The sequence below is a fragment of the Cydia pomonella genome, chromosome 2 (genome assembly GCF_033807575.1).
Source record: "Cydia pomonella isolate Wapato2018A chromosome 2, ilCydPomo1, whole genome shotgun sequence".
In the NCBI taxonomy this organism is placed as follows: domain Eukaryota; kingdom Metazoa; phylum Arthropoda; class Insecta; order Lepidoptera; family Tortricidae; genus Cydia; species Cydia pomonella.
In genome coordinates, this window is record NC_084704.1 from 9,671,181 (window position 1) to 9,685,475 (window position 14,295).

Sequence of the window (14,295 nt, forward strand, 5' to 3'; positions counted from 1 at the left end):
TATAAGGTTATGTTATTGTACTAATAAATTATTTTTCTTACTTTCTAATTATTAGTATACGTTGAATTTGTTATATTGTGATTTATGATTTAATTAATATAATGCCTTTGTAATTGATAAATTTTTAACCATTATGAAGACATATTGTATAATGGCTTTTGTTATATTCTATTTTAATATAACGATACTTTATAGAAAAATTATACGATGTCGCAGTTCTAACCTAACCTACAGTTTTAACGTAACCTAACCCACTTTTCTGGGAACCTTTTATTTCTATTGAGACCTACATATAATTATATAGTGTCACCAAAAGCCTTAACCAACTCTGAGGACATCGTTGATTTTTTCATTGTGATTGACATCTGTATATACACTTTATAGATTGTAATGTGGTACGTTCCAGTTCCACAATAAAAAAGGAATTTACATTAAAATTAATAACAACGCCATCTGTCGAGCCGGCTTAACAGAACTATGAGTTGTGTGGTTGGGAGGCAAGTCATGCGCTAACGCATGTCCTCAGAGTTGGTTAAGGTTGTAAACCTTAAAGTGCAAATGTGGCTAGTGACGTTTTCACAGTTGCAATGGTTAAGCAGTGTATGACGGATGGTCAGCTGGCGCAATTGGTAACGCATTGGACCGGCAATCCAAAGATGTGGGTTCGCGTCCCACGTTGACCAGACTTGATCATCATTGATTTTTTCATTGTGATTGACATCTGTATATACAATTTATAATTTTTTTTTTAATTTTTCGTTGGTAAACTTCGGACATAAGGGTGGGGGGGTGTTGCATTTTCCTTCATAATCATTTTTTTTTCTGTATGAAAAAAGAATGTTTCGGAATGTACAATTTGAGCTCTTTCAAATGATACCCCACTTGACCTAGTCAGTATAAGACATTGAAAATTTGCCCCTTCTTCATATTGGGCATTTTCCATACTTAATAAAAATAACATAAAAAATAATACTTTCAATGTGTCTGGGTTAGCGTTCTTCACAACTATTCCAAATTTTAAATCGATAGCTTAAGTGGTGTGGTAAGCAGACGGACGGACGGACAGAATCGCACCATAAGGGGTCCTTTTGTACCTTTTTAGTACGGAACCCTAAAAACGTAGTTCACCCAATACAAACAGCTCTCAATCTTCTGATAGGTAATCATTAGTGTCGACTAATTCAATGACAAGACAAAGGTTGTAATGCGTCTACCTAATAATGAAATATTCTTACGGCTCATTCCACGTCAGAAAACTTACAGCATTGGCGTAGCCTCACGTAGGCGAACAAACCCAGTGGAAATCAAGTTCCTTGCAAGTCAGTACGCCACTACAGATTATGCATTTCGTTGTTTTGCCAAGAAAATATTTAGCAAATAGTTTTACCTACTGCAGAGAATGTTGATTAAAACCAATACCCAAGTCATATATAAGTACCAGGGACCGGACCCGCTTACCCTAACCCGTTCAAAAACCCGGGTTATTGTAAAGCTGTGTTCCAAAAACCGCTTCATTTCGGTAAGCTTTTGATTGGCTTACCGGTTAAGAAACTAATCCTTTTATTTGAATTAATTCAGGTTAGCGCTTACCGATATTAAAAACCCGGGAAAGGGTTACCACTTCAAGCGCTGATTAAATACGAACAAGCTGTTTTAACTTTTACGTGAACTGCATATGGTCTATTAACGTAGCGCCCGACGCGAAACACGGCGGTTCCATTCCCTACGTGCACGTGCGAGTGCGCGGCGCGGCGCGGCGCGGCGGGGCGGCAGTCGGTATTTGTCAAAGGCTTTGTAATTTGCCGACCTAATATTGCTAATTCAAACAAAAGTGTACGTTAAGTCAAGTAGCGCACAACGTCGCGCACTCGCACGTGCACGTAGGGAATGGAACCGCCGTGTTTCGCGTCGGGCGCTACGTTAATAGACCATATGCAGTTCACGTAAAAGTTAAAACAGCTTGTTCGTATTTAATCAGCGCTTGAAGTGGTAACCCTTTCCCGGGTTTTTAATATCGGTAAGCGCTAACCTGAATTAATTCAAATAAAAGGATTTCAAAACACATGCTAAAGTTTAAGGCAAATTACCTAATATGGTAAGGCGTTGCATTGATTTTGGTATATTTTTGTTTAGTACCTATTACTCCTATTATAGTCACTTTCTTTATCGTTCTGTGCACATCTCCTGTGTCAGTGGAACTCATAAATGGCTTCTAATAATTTTATCGAGTTTGGGCTCATTTTAAAGGTCTTGACGAGTTCTTTACGATACACATGGTGGAGAGGGTCTGATGGTGGAATCGGAAGGTGTCGATGGAACTCATCGATAACTACTAATAATGCTATCGAGTTAGGGCTCATTTTAAAGGTCTTGACGAGTTCTTTACGATACACATGGGGGAGAGGGTCTGATGGTGGAATCGGAAGGTGTAGATGGAACTCATCGATAACTACTAGTAATGCTATCGAGTTTGGGCTCATTTTAAATATCTTGACGAGTTCTTTACGATACACATGGTGGCGAGGGTCTGATGGTGGAATCGGAAGGTGTCAGTGGAACTCATCGATAACTACTAGTAATGCTATCGAGTTTGGGCTCATTTTAAATATCTTGACGAGTTCTTTACGATACACATGGTGGCGAGGGTCTGATGGTGGAATCGGAAGGTGTTGATGGAACTCATCGATAACTACAAGTAATGCTATCGAGTTTGGGCTCATTTTAAAGGTCTTCATGAGTTATCTACGATACACATGGTGGCAAGGGTCTTATGGTGGAATCGGAAGGTGTTGATGGAACTCATCGATAACTACTAGTAATGCTATTGAGTTTGGGCTCATTTAAAATGTCTTGAACAGTTCTTTACGATACACATGGTGACGAAAGTCTGATAGTGAAATCGGAAGTTGTCAATGGAACTCATCGATGACTTCCCATAATTCGTTCCCTAAAACCTATAAAACGACATCCATGACAACTTTTATGACAAGTTGCATGGTCACCATCTTGGATTCCAAAATAGTCATGATTTTCGAAATCCGCACTCCGTAAAACCTATACAACGACATCCATGACTATTTTTCTGACATATTTCATGGTCGGCATCATGAATTCCAAAATGATCATCTTTTTCAAAATCCGCACTCTCTAAAACCTATAAAACGACATCCATGATGACTTTTATTAAATAGTACATGGCCGTCATCTTGGAATTCCAAAATAGTCATGATTTTCAAAATCCGCATTCCCTAAAACCTATAAAACGACATCAATAAAGACTTTTATGACAAATTGCATGGCCGCCATCTTGGACTTCGAAATGGTCATCATTTTCGAAATCTAAAAAACTCCCTAAAACGTATGAAACGTATAAAACACTCCCTAAAACGTATGAAACGACATCCATGACGACTTTTATGACAAATTGCATGGCCACCATCTTGGATTCCAAAATAGTCATGATTTTCGAAATCCGCACCCCCTAAAACCTATAAAACGACATCCATGACGATTTTTATGACATAGTACATGGCCGCCATCTTGGATTCCAAAATAGTCATGATTTTCGAAAACTGTACTCCCTAAAACCTATATAACGACATCCATGACGATTTTTATGACATAGTACATGGTCACCATCTTGGACTCCAAAATGGTCATCTTTTTCTAAATCTGCACTCCCATAAACCTAAAAACCGATTTACATGACGACTTTTATGACTTACTGCATGGCCGCCATCTTGGATTCCAAAATCGTCATCATTTTCGAAATCGGAACTCCCTAAAACCTAAAAATGATGATTTTTATGACAAAGTGTGTGGCCGCCATCTTACTAAAACCGGATACAAATAAGCATCTATATAGTAAGTCAACATTAACGTAAAGTACTTTTACGTCGGTAGTTACAATATAACTATCGAATCAATTACGTAATGCCCATCTCTGCCGCGGTGCCGCAGCGGTGGGGGAAAGGCGCGGGAGAGGGGTAAGGCTTACCCTAAACCGAAAGGTTACCGGTTAGTACACGCAAAACACAAACCGAATCAGCTCCTGTAAGCGGTAACCACTTGTTACGATTAGGTTAATCTGAATAATACGGGTTAATCATTATTGTTGGGTAACCGGTTGAACGGGTTACCCAAACGATTAGCTTATCATATGAAGGGGTTACCCATTCGAACGGGTAAGCCAAATGAACGGGTTTTCCGGTCCCTGATAAGTACTCGTATCTAAGAAAAAATCGTGTCCCCGAGTTTGACAACCAAACAACGTTACACGGCGCCGTATATTATTTTTCATTACACTTGCTCGTGAACGGTGTAATTGTATGCAGATATACTGAGATAGAATGAGCTTTAATATACCCATGTGTTTAATAGTTTTTTTTTGGCATATTAGACGTAATGTTTTTTTTTTCAAGTAGGTATAAATAAGTTTGACTTTTAAAAAACGTTTTATGTTTATAAATATATCATTTGATTAATTTAATAGCCGTTTAAAATATATTTATACAATTTTCAATCGTGGCTGAATGCCGGATAGGTCTGTGCCTTCGATGCTGCCTAATATGTCAAAAATGACAATATGGCGCACGAATGTTTGAAATGCCACCGTATTTTAGAATTATTTTGCTTATAATTTAGTTTATTCCCCACAAGTGTGATGAAAAACATTGTATGTGCCACAGCCGGTACAAGAATTACGAACTCGTGTTAATTAAGTCCTCGCCTTCGGTTTCGGGCTTAAAATTAACAATTGTTCATAAATTCTTGTTTGCCGCCCTTAATACACAATTTCGATCCAAATTGGATACAAATGGCCAAGGATCGAGATACATGGAGGGCTTTGGAGGAGGCCTTCATTCACCTGTTCAACACGGGGTTCTTGAAAATTTATTTAAAAAAATCGACTCGCCTTAAATAAATAAACTCGCCCATGAAGGGTTCCGTACCATTTATGACGTATTAAAAAAACTAGTTACTAGATCTCGTTCAAACCAATTTTCGGTGGAAGTTTGCATGGTAATGTATATCATATATTTTTTTTAGATTTTTCATTCTGTTATTTTAGAAGTTACAGGGGGGGGGGGGGGACACACATTTTTTCACTTTGGAAGTGTCCCTCGCGCAAACTATTCAGTTTAGAAAAAAATGATATTAGGAACCTAAATATCATTTTTGAAGACCTATCCCTAGATACCCAACACGTATGGGTTAGATGAAAAAAAAAATTTTTTTAATTTTATGACGTATAAAAAAACTACTTATTAGATCTCGTTCAAACCAATTTTCGGTGGAAGTTTGCATAGTAATGTATATCATATATTTTTTTTCAGATTTTCATTCTGTTATTTTAGAAGTTACAGGGGGGGGACACATTTTTTTACTTTGGAAGTGTCTCTCGCGCAAACTTTTCAGTTTATAAGAAAATGATATTAGAAACCTAAATATAATTTTTGAAAACCTATCCAAAGATACCCCACACGTATGGGTTTGATGAAAAAAATTTTTTTTTTTAATTTTATAACGTATTAAAAAAAAACTACGTACTAGATCTCGTTCAAACCAATTTTCGGTGGAAGTTTACATGGCAATGTATATCATACATTTTTTTTAGATTTTTGATTCTGTTATTTTAGAAGTTAGGGGGGGGGGGACACATTTTACCACTTTGGAAGTGTCTCTCGCGCAAACTATTCAGTTTAGAAAAAAATGATATTAGGAACCTCAATATCATTTTTAAAGACCTATCCATAGATACCCCATACGTATGGGTTTGATGAAAAATCATTTTTTGAGTTTCAGTTCTAAGTATGGGGAACCCCCAATATTTATTGTTTTTTTTTTTCTATTTTTGTGTAAAAATCTTAAGGCGGTTCATAGAATACATCTACTTACCAAGTTTGAACAGTATAGCTCTTATATTTTCGGAAAAAAGTGGCTGTGACATAATCGGACAGACAGACGGACATGACGAATCTATAAGGGTTCCGTTTTTTGCCATTTGGCTACGGAACCCTAAAAACGTAAAAGTTCTAGAAATAAAAAGTTGTTTATTTATTTTTTATTATTATTATATACAACGTACTAGTTAGTTGTATCTGAATTGTCAAATGTCAACTGTAACCGAGTTGCTACATAATGTACAGGGGGCCCTGTCAAGGCCCTACAGTGATATCTGCTTGAGCTGTGAAATTCGATTTTTTTGTTACATTTTATATTATAATTACCTCTTTTACTTTTAATAACTCTGTGTTGAAACTAAGTTGGATGCCCATTATAAGTACCTGCTTGAATGTGAAAATACTACAAAGCCAAATATATACCTATATCTTCTCATTTCCAGCATGGATGTGTTTGTCTATAAATAAATTTAGCAGCATTCTTCTATCTGGGGCAGCGCACAACACAAAAGTTAAAAGTGTATGCAGAGATTTAGGTAGCCAGAAATAAAGTTTCAGTATCCTAAACTTTCGGGAACGGGAACGACAACTTTTGTTTTCCAGTTTCCGTATGACCCTTGTGTGTAGTTGTGACCGTTTTATAGTCCAGTGGGCAAAATTTATTGCTTCAAGTTGAATGCGACCGCGACCGTCCGTCAGCGATGACAGATACGTCCCGCGGGTATCGTGACCTATTGAGCCGCGCACATTTGAATAAAAATGCAGCACATTTGGTGGGAATCCATGAATACTAGTGCTTTGTGTAGATGCGCAAATTGTTTACAGAAAAATATAAAGAGAAGTTGATATCGATCACATACCAACAATTTCTCATATTCGTATACCTGAGTGTAAAAATTAAAAATATAGCATATCTTGTACCATTTATTACCTACGATAAGTGATAGCGATGTTTCTCAATATTGTATTAAGAATGAATTTCAATAGAGAGTATTACTGCAATGTTCTGCCGCGAGAGAGCAGCACTATCACATCACATAAACCATAGAGTAACTTATTCATACTACGAGTATGCCTTAAACAGTTTTTTGAGAAGTTTTTACTGTGACATTGATGCATCAAAGCGGTTTATTTACAGAGGCCTACCGCGAATCGCGAAAATCAAAATTACTTAATCTGGCCTCTTTATCGCTCGAATATGCAAGAGTGATAAAGAGGCAGGTAACGACATTTCGATTTTCGTGTCCCGTAGTAAGCCCTCAGAATGTGGTAGTGGCGCCCTCTACGCAGAGTTTTGCGTAATATCCCCTATTCTTTATTTTTAACAATAAACATTTTTAGTGAAACTATCGATAAATACTGAGTGATTTTTGGGTTGTGATCCAGAATGATAAATATGTGTTAAAATGGTTATACTGAAATTCCTTTATTCGGTTAAGGGTAGATTCTGGTTAGGGCAGATTCTTTTTACGAGAAATTCGTGTTACGGCAAAAATACAATCATCGAATTTAAACTGTCGCGAGACATACTAGCATTAAAATAATTCTACGGATTACACTCACGTATTTTTAGTCACTCGCGCGACATGTTTCGGAGAACTTAGGTCTCCTTTCTCAAGCACTAACAGTGCGAGCAGCGTTCACGACGGCCATGAATCGCGTACTGCTCCGCGCCGCGTCGCACGCTGCAACATGTCACGCGAGTGTCTAAAAACACTTGAGTGTAATCCGTAGAATTATTTTAATAAAAATACAATCATCAAAAAAGTGTCTAGAACACTAACCACGACGCACTATTTTTATTTAATGTGCAGGTACTTACTAGGAATTAAACGTTATTATGTGTATGATTTTATCCCATCATCTTTTCATGTTATCCCAAGATTTTTTTAGGCACGTGTAAAACTTTATTTATATTACTTCTATATTAAATGGATTTGGATTAATAATAATATCTTTTTGGCTTTTATACACCGTGTTTTTATTGAATTGCGTTAACTCCGGGGTTTCGGTAAGTACGTTTAAGGAAACTAAATGGCATAGTTAATTTTGAAAAAAAAAATTTTTTTTGTTTTTTTTTTACTTTTTTTATTTTTATAAAAAGTAACTAAATGTTGCATATAGCGTTGTTGTAACACGGGCATTACATTTAACTCAACCAAACAATTGAAAACTGTGACATATCAATGTCATTTCTAACATCGATCGTCCGAGATAGTACGTACGTTTAGTAGCAAATGTATGAACTCGCACTAAACACTAACTAATAAGTAAACAGGTCCTAAAGCAAGTGTACACGCTCGTAAGGGCCTTATAATATAAAAATTTATGATTGATTATCTCCGAAATAGAGTTAGTTAGAATATCGGTATCTTTGAGAAAGTTACTTAATTTAAGCTCAGGAATGCACCCTCGAAATTAACGCAAATCAAAAAAAACACGGTGTATAACTACAACGTTCAGAATTACCCAAACACACCTTTTTAGAGTCGGGCTACCTTAACTTTGCCAGCAACTGATTTGTGCCAGTTATGCGTAGTTGTGCCATTAGGAATACATATCTTGATGGCACAACCAGTTGTGCATACGTATGTAGTTGGTCCATGAGGAGAGCCGGGTGGGATAATATTCCTTTCGAAGATTGCTGTTAAACATTCATTGAATTTAAAAACATTGCCATTTCCATACCATTCCAATTTTTCTGTAGCGGTCAAATCAATTTCTGTGCAAGGTTAGAGTGGCCCGACTCTATCTAAGTACTTTTTTAAGGTTCCGTAGTCAACTAGGAACCCTTATAGTTTCGCCATGTCCGTCTGCCTGTCTGTCTGTCTGTCTGTCTGTCTGTCTGTCTGTCTGTCTGTCTGTCCGAGGCTTTGCTCCGTGGTCGTTAGTGCTAGAAAGCTGAAATTCGACATGGATATATAAATCAATAAAGCCGACAAAGTCGTACAATAAAATATAAAAAATAATTTATTTTGAGGGTACTTCCCCTACACGTAAAGTGGGGGTGAATTTTTTTTTTGCTTCAACTCTACAGTGTGGGGTATCGTTGAAAAGGTCTTTCAAAACTAATAGGGGTCTTCAACAAACATTGGAAAAATACTGTCTTTGGTGACACTTGAACTCACGGCCTCTGGATGAAGTTCAAGTCTCACCCAAGACAGTATTTTTCCACTTTTAATTTTTTTCTAAGCTTAATAGCATCGTTTGAGGACGTTTCTGCTTGTTAAACATTAATTTCAAAAACATGTTTCTGACATCCGAGTATTACGAAAGAAAAGTTTATGGTAGCGACTGCCCAATTTCTGCCATTTTTTACCACTTTCATATCAGTCCCTCCCAGAGGAAACCTTGTTCAGTATTAACATCTTAAATATCTTAATCGATTTTTAACATTCGGGATCACGAGTATCCCATCACGATCTTAAAATCCCCAACATACGCATACAAATGTTAATTGAGGCAACTCTAACTCTAAAGACAGGTACTTAATAAAGCAGTAAAAAGCCTTAATCAAACGCTATCCGAAGCGAGCAGATGTGGCGCAATTAAGAACCCCACAAAAACGGCCAATCGCGTATATATTCGAGCGGGAACAGTTTTAACCGGCTCGGCAGTCGTCTAAATGCTGACAAGCGTGGAATTATCGCCGATAGCTGAGCTTCTATTCCCTTTCTTTGCTCAGATGAACCAGTATTATTACGATCTATGATTACGCATTTGTTATTAATTTACCGTCCACACTCATAGCATTCTTTTGTGACGATGTGCTTGGTCAGCGTTGTTAATAGCAGCCTTGCCCGCGCCGCACGCCGTTCTCAGTCGGATTAGACAGCCGACTAGACCGACAACCCGCCGACCGAATAATCCGACATCTAAATGGTCTGTAACCCCAGAAAAATATTGCAAGATTGAAAAATCGTAAGAGCACACGACATACGAATAAACATTGTTAATAATGAATTTATTTAATTATTTATTGTCGCTTAAATTTAATTCACTTTCATTTGATTGACACCATTGAATATTAGATCAAAACTTGTGTAGCTATCTTCTAAAAACCTTTAACGATTTGAATTAATGAAGATTCTTCTGACAAAAGCAGCTTTGTAAATAATGAAGGTATTCCATCACTTACAGCTATTGCATTTCACAACAGCGTGCATATTAACGGACTGGCGCTGTCATGGTAGGATTAATTTAACTCTCCGTAAATTGAGTAGGTTTATTATTAAGCCGCCTGTTCATTGCAGATTTAATAATTTTCCAGCTCCGTCCCGGGGGAGCCATATTCGGCGAACTATGCGGCGGTGGGAATAGACTCTTAAGTATTCTAGTTAAGCTATGATGGCCTTGTAGAATGGCATGGAATTATGTAGTAGGTGGACGGTTAGATACCAACTTGTTATATATAACTATACTTCCCTACTAATATTATAAATGCGAAACTAATTCTGTCTGTCTGTTTGTTACCTCTTCACGCTGAAACCACTGGACCGATTGAGATGAAATTTGGTATGACGACAGTTTTGCCCGGCCACAGTGGCGTAGCGTAACCTAGTCGTGGGCGAAGTCGCATCTGCGAGGCCCCTTTCATTCAATGTGTATTTCCAAAGTAATAAAAAGGGTCAGCTCCTGCGGAGCTCTTCTCAGGGAAATTAATTGTTCGCGAACAAACTCGCGGGCCGAAGCTATATATTATATAGATAGTCCATGCACACGCTTTTATCACAAATGCCATTTATAAATGAGCAAATGACACAAGCACAGTTAAATTGAATACCTGGTGTAACTAATTTGCGTTTTTTTTAACTATTTTATTTTTAACCCTTTACAGCGTTCGTTCAAAGACAGTGTTATGTAACTATTTTGTAATGTACGTATATACTACGTAATATCTACTAATTCACTTCATTCACAGTTACAGTCACTTATTGAAGATTCAGAATTTTATGACTTGACTAGGTAAGTGAAATACACAAATCGGAATGTGACGTAATTGTTGAATTTAAATAAAAATTGCCACAAATTCCATACGCGTCAATGTAATCGTTGTTGGAGAGCATCTTGACGTTAATAAAAATGCAAGAGCGCGTTGCATCCGCCGTCTGCAACATGAGTGGCAAGGTCGCTCGGACGTCCTGCAGTCAGCGCCGACGCGCATCCTGCACTTAGGAGGTTGCATCCGAAACGGATGCCGACGGCTGACGCAACTCCCTTTGTCTTCGCGAGGCTATTCTTTTACTCTCGCACTTCACTGTTCTTAACACGCAAAGTAGGTACGTATTGCAGCATTTCCGTGGAGTTGTATTAAATGGTTATATGTACATATATATGTATTGCATTGTCAACATATAACACTTTGACCCTATTTTGTATTTTTTCCTAACCAGAATCAATATATATATACTGATACTGGTTACAAAGCATTTATTTTATACACAATGCAACTGATCGTGAAACAAAGCTTTAAACTGGCTAACGTCTAAATGGACTATAGTATATTGGCATAGTTTGTATTACCTTGCCAGCAATCTTATCGTGAACATAAAAAACAAATCACCACAACGCACAGATTATCACATTTCAACTATGATGGCGTTAACGTCACGTACGCTACGTACGTCATTGTAAAGAATACAGTTTACTTGGTAACTTCGTGATAAAAATAAAGATCTATGACATTTAGAATTTGTCATTGTAATAATGACAAGTAAGTAGGTAACAAAACTTTTTTGTATGCTTGTACAGCCGCTATCAGATATATCGGAACAGGCGACGTGCTCAAACATATCTACGAGTAAACACGCACTCTAACGCCTTGACAATATGTGACTGCGACTGTACAGAGGTTAAGTATAGTCCATAAAATATAGAGACCATTAAATACTTTTTTGGTCAAACCTCAAACTTAAATCTAAATTTGAAGTTGAGTGTCACGTCAAATAAGTAAACATTCAACATTTTTTTACTAGAGTCTGTGCGGAAAGAGAAGAGTCGTAGAATGTCTAGGATCCCTTACATTCTACAACTCTTCTCTTTTTACACAAACTCTACAACCAAACCAACTACAAGAACGCCTTTCATTTTTTGTGTGATTTGCCTCTGGCTCATAATGTCCAGACCTGGTACCAGCAAGATGATGCACCGCCTTAATGACTGTTCCGGTGCGAAATCGATTACGTGAAATGTTTAAAAATCTGCGGAAAGTGCAGATTTGCAGAGGCCTTGTGGCCCCCCGATCGCCCTATCTCCCATGACTTTAATTTTCTTTTGGAGGTAGGTAAGGGTAAAACCATTAATTTTAAAAAAGGGTCAAGAACTCATGAAGAAATTTAATAAATAAGTTTTTGGCAAAAAATTTATTCTTGGTACAAGCATTTATCGCTGACTGTACCTTTCTTTCCACAGGCAACTAATACTCAATTAGGTTGCGTTGTTTTATCACAGAGTTCTTGTGGCTACCTCCTGTCTCCATCATCAGATCAGCTCGATGGTACCATAATATTGCATTGTCAGCCGACTTATGTACATATGTATGCAAATTTTCAGCTTCATTGGAAACCGAGAAGTAGGTCAAATTTAAGTTGCAATCTTTGATTACAGACAACGGGACAGGTCAAACTAAATAAATAAAAGCTTGTAAAATCAAGCGTAATATCAATCCGATACAACATTCAAGCGTCTATTGAGAAACTTTTTACTGGTAAACCCATTATATTCAATAACTGTATAATGTATTAATCGCATACCTATTTGACAATGTCTTTGTTTATTATTGATATTATTTGACATAATAGTTCAGTGTATTTTACGAGCCTTTTCAGGCGAAATATTGTGTAATTAAATGAATCTATTTGGATTATTTTGTTATTATTTACATTTATTTCTGACGATCACAATATAGTTTCTTATAAATTGACAGTAATGTAATTCGTACTGTAATCATATGTTGTGAAATAAATAAATCTAATCTATACAAACGTCGGCGACGCGTCGTATTAGGCAAAAAAAAACCCTTTACATTTCAAATGATGTTTCTGTTTGTATCGTTTTTGACATTGATAATGATAAGATGGTAAACAAAGTGTAAGTTAAACAACATAATTAATTGTGTGTTTTATTTTGCCCGACGGTAAAAGTTACAGGATTTCAATATATATCAGCCACCATTATCATATTTATGATCTAACAATTGTGTGGTACATTTCTTTGCTTTACGTCTGGTTACCTACATACTGTATATTTAGATCTGCAAATAAACAATGAAAAACAGAAAAAAACCCACCGAAAGTGCTCGACTGCATAATACAAGCACACACGTATGTAGTTTTTGCTGGCACTTCGATAATATATGACAGCACTACATATTTCGTACGAGATACGTACCAACTTGACGATCCTGAACCGACGCGAAATGTTGGATGTCGGGTTCATATTGAATTAGGTACCTACAGCTCATGACACTCTAAGTGAGTATATTTAACCGATTAAACGATGGTAGGGCTTAATATATGTGTATTCTCGACATTTAAACATTCACAGTGATTACATTGCGTAATATGTGCGTTTAATAGCTGGTTGGCTATATCCGGGAAGGATCATAATCATAACTGTTCTGTACCTTATTTTTATTAATGTGTAACTATTATCATCATCTTCCTATAACGGTCCCGGCTATTGTCACGGCTCATTAATATATATTATACAGAAAATATTACATAAATCGATACAATCCCACAGTAAGCTCAATAAGGCTTGTGTGTTGGGTACTGGTCGACGATACATTGAATACATAGGTACATAGTTACTTATATAAATAGAAAACATCCATAACTCAAGTAAAAATATTTGTGATAAAGGGTTTCACCGACTAGGCTAGGGGACCGCTAGGCTCATATGAGCCGGAGATCTGCTTGGCAACTAATAATTTGTAAATACTTTTTTAATTTAATGTACAGTCAACAGCAATTTAACACAGATTAAAACAATAATTTTCAGAACATACATAGCAAGGCACGACACATACTCGTGCCTACGGGTTACACCTATAATTAGGCACAAGTACTTAGTCACAACATGATCTCTCATTTTCTGTTGAATTAAAGATGAGAAATACATTTGGCACATCATGGTACGAAATTAGTGATTATCACTCCAGAACAGTATATCTTGTAAACATACATTTCCTTTGACTAATGGAAAGTCGCCTACTTTTCATACGTTTTTTAATTCTTTTGCCACGGTGCGGAAGATAAATTTACTCCATTGCTTCGAAAAGATAGCAGGAAACAGACCCAAATCTATGCCAAGCTTTGTGGTTCGTAGCATCAATCATGTCGCTTGTCGCAACCAACATCTCCTTAAAGTGTCATGTGTCACTTATCTACAA

General features: G+C 36.9%; 1 non-coding gene across 1 annotated transcript; it reads left to right on the forward strand.

Moving 5' to 3' along the window:
• Positions 1-611: 611 nt before the first annotated feature.
• On the forward strand, positions 612-683 carry Trnaa-ggc (transfer RNA alanine (anticodon GGC)). The gene has a single exon. It is a non-coding gene; the product is annotated as a tRNA-Ala (tRNA).
• Positions 684-14,295: the final 13,612 nt, after the last annotated feature.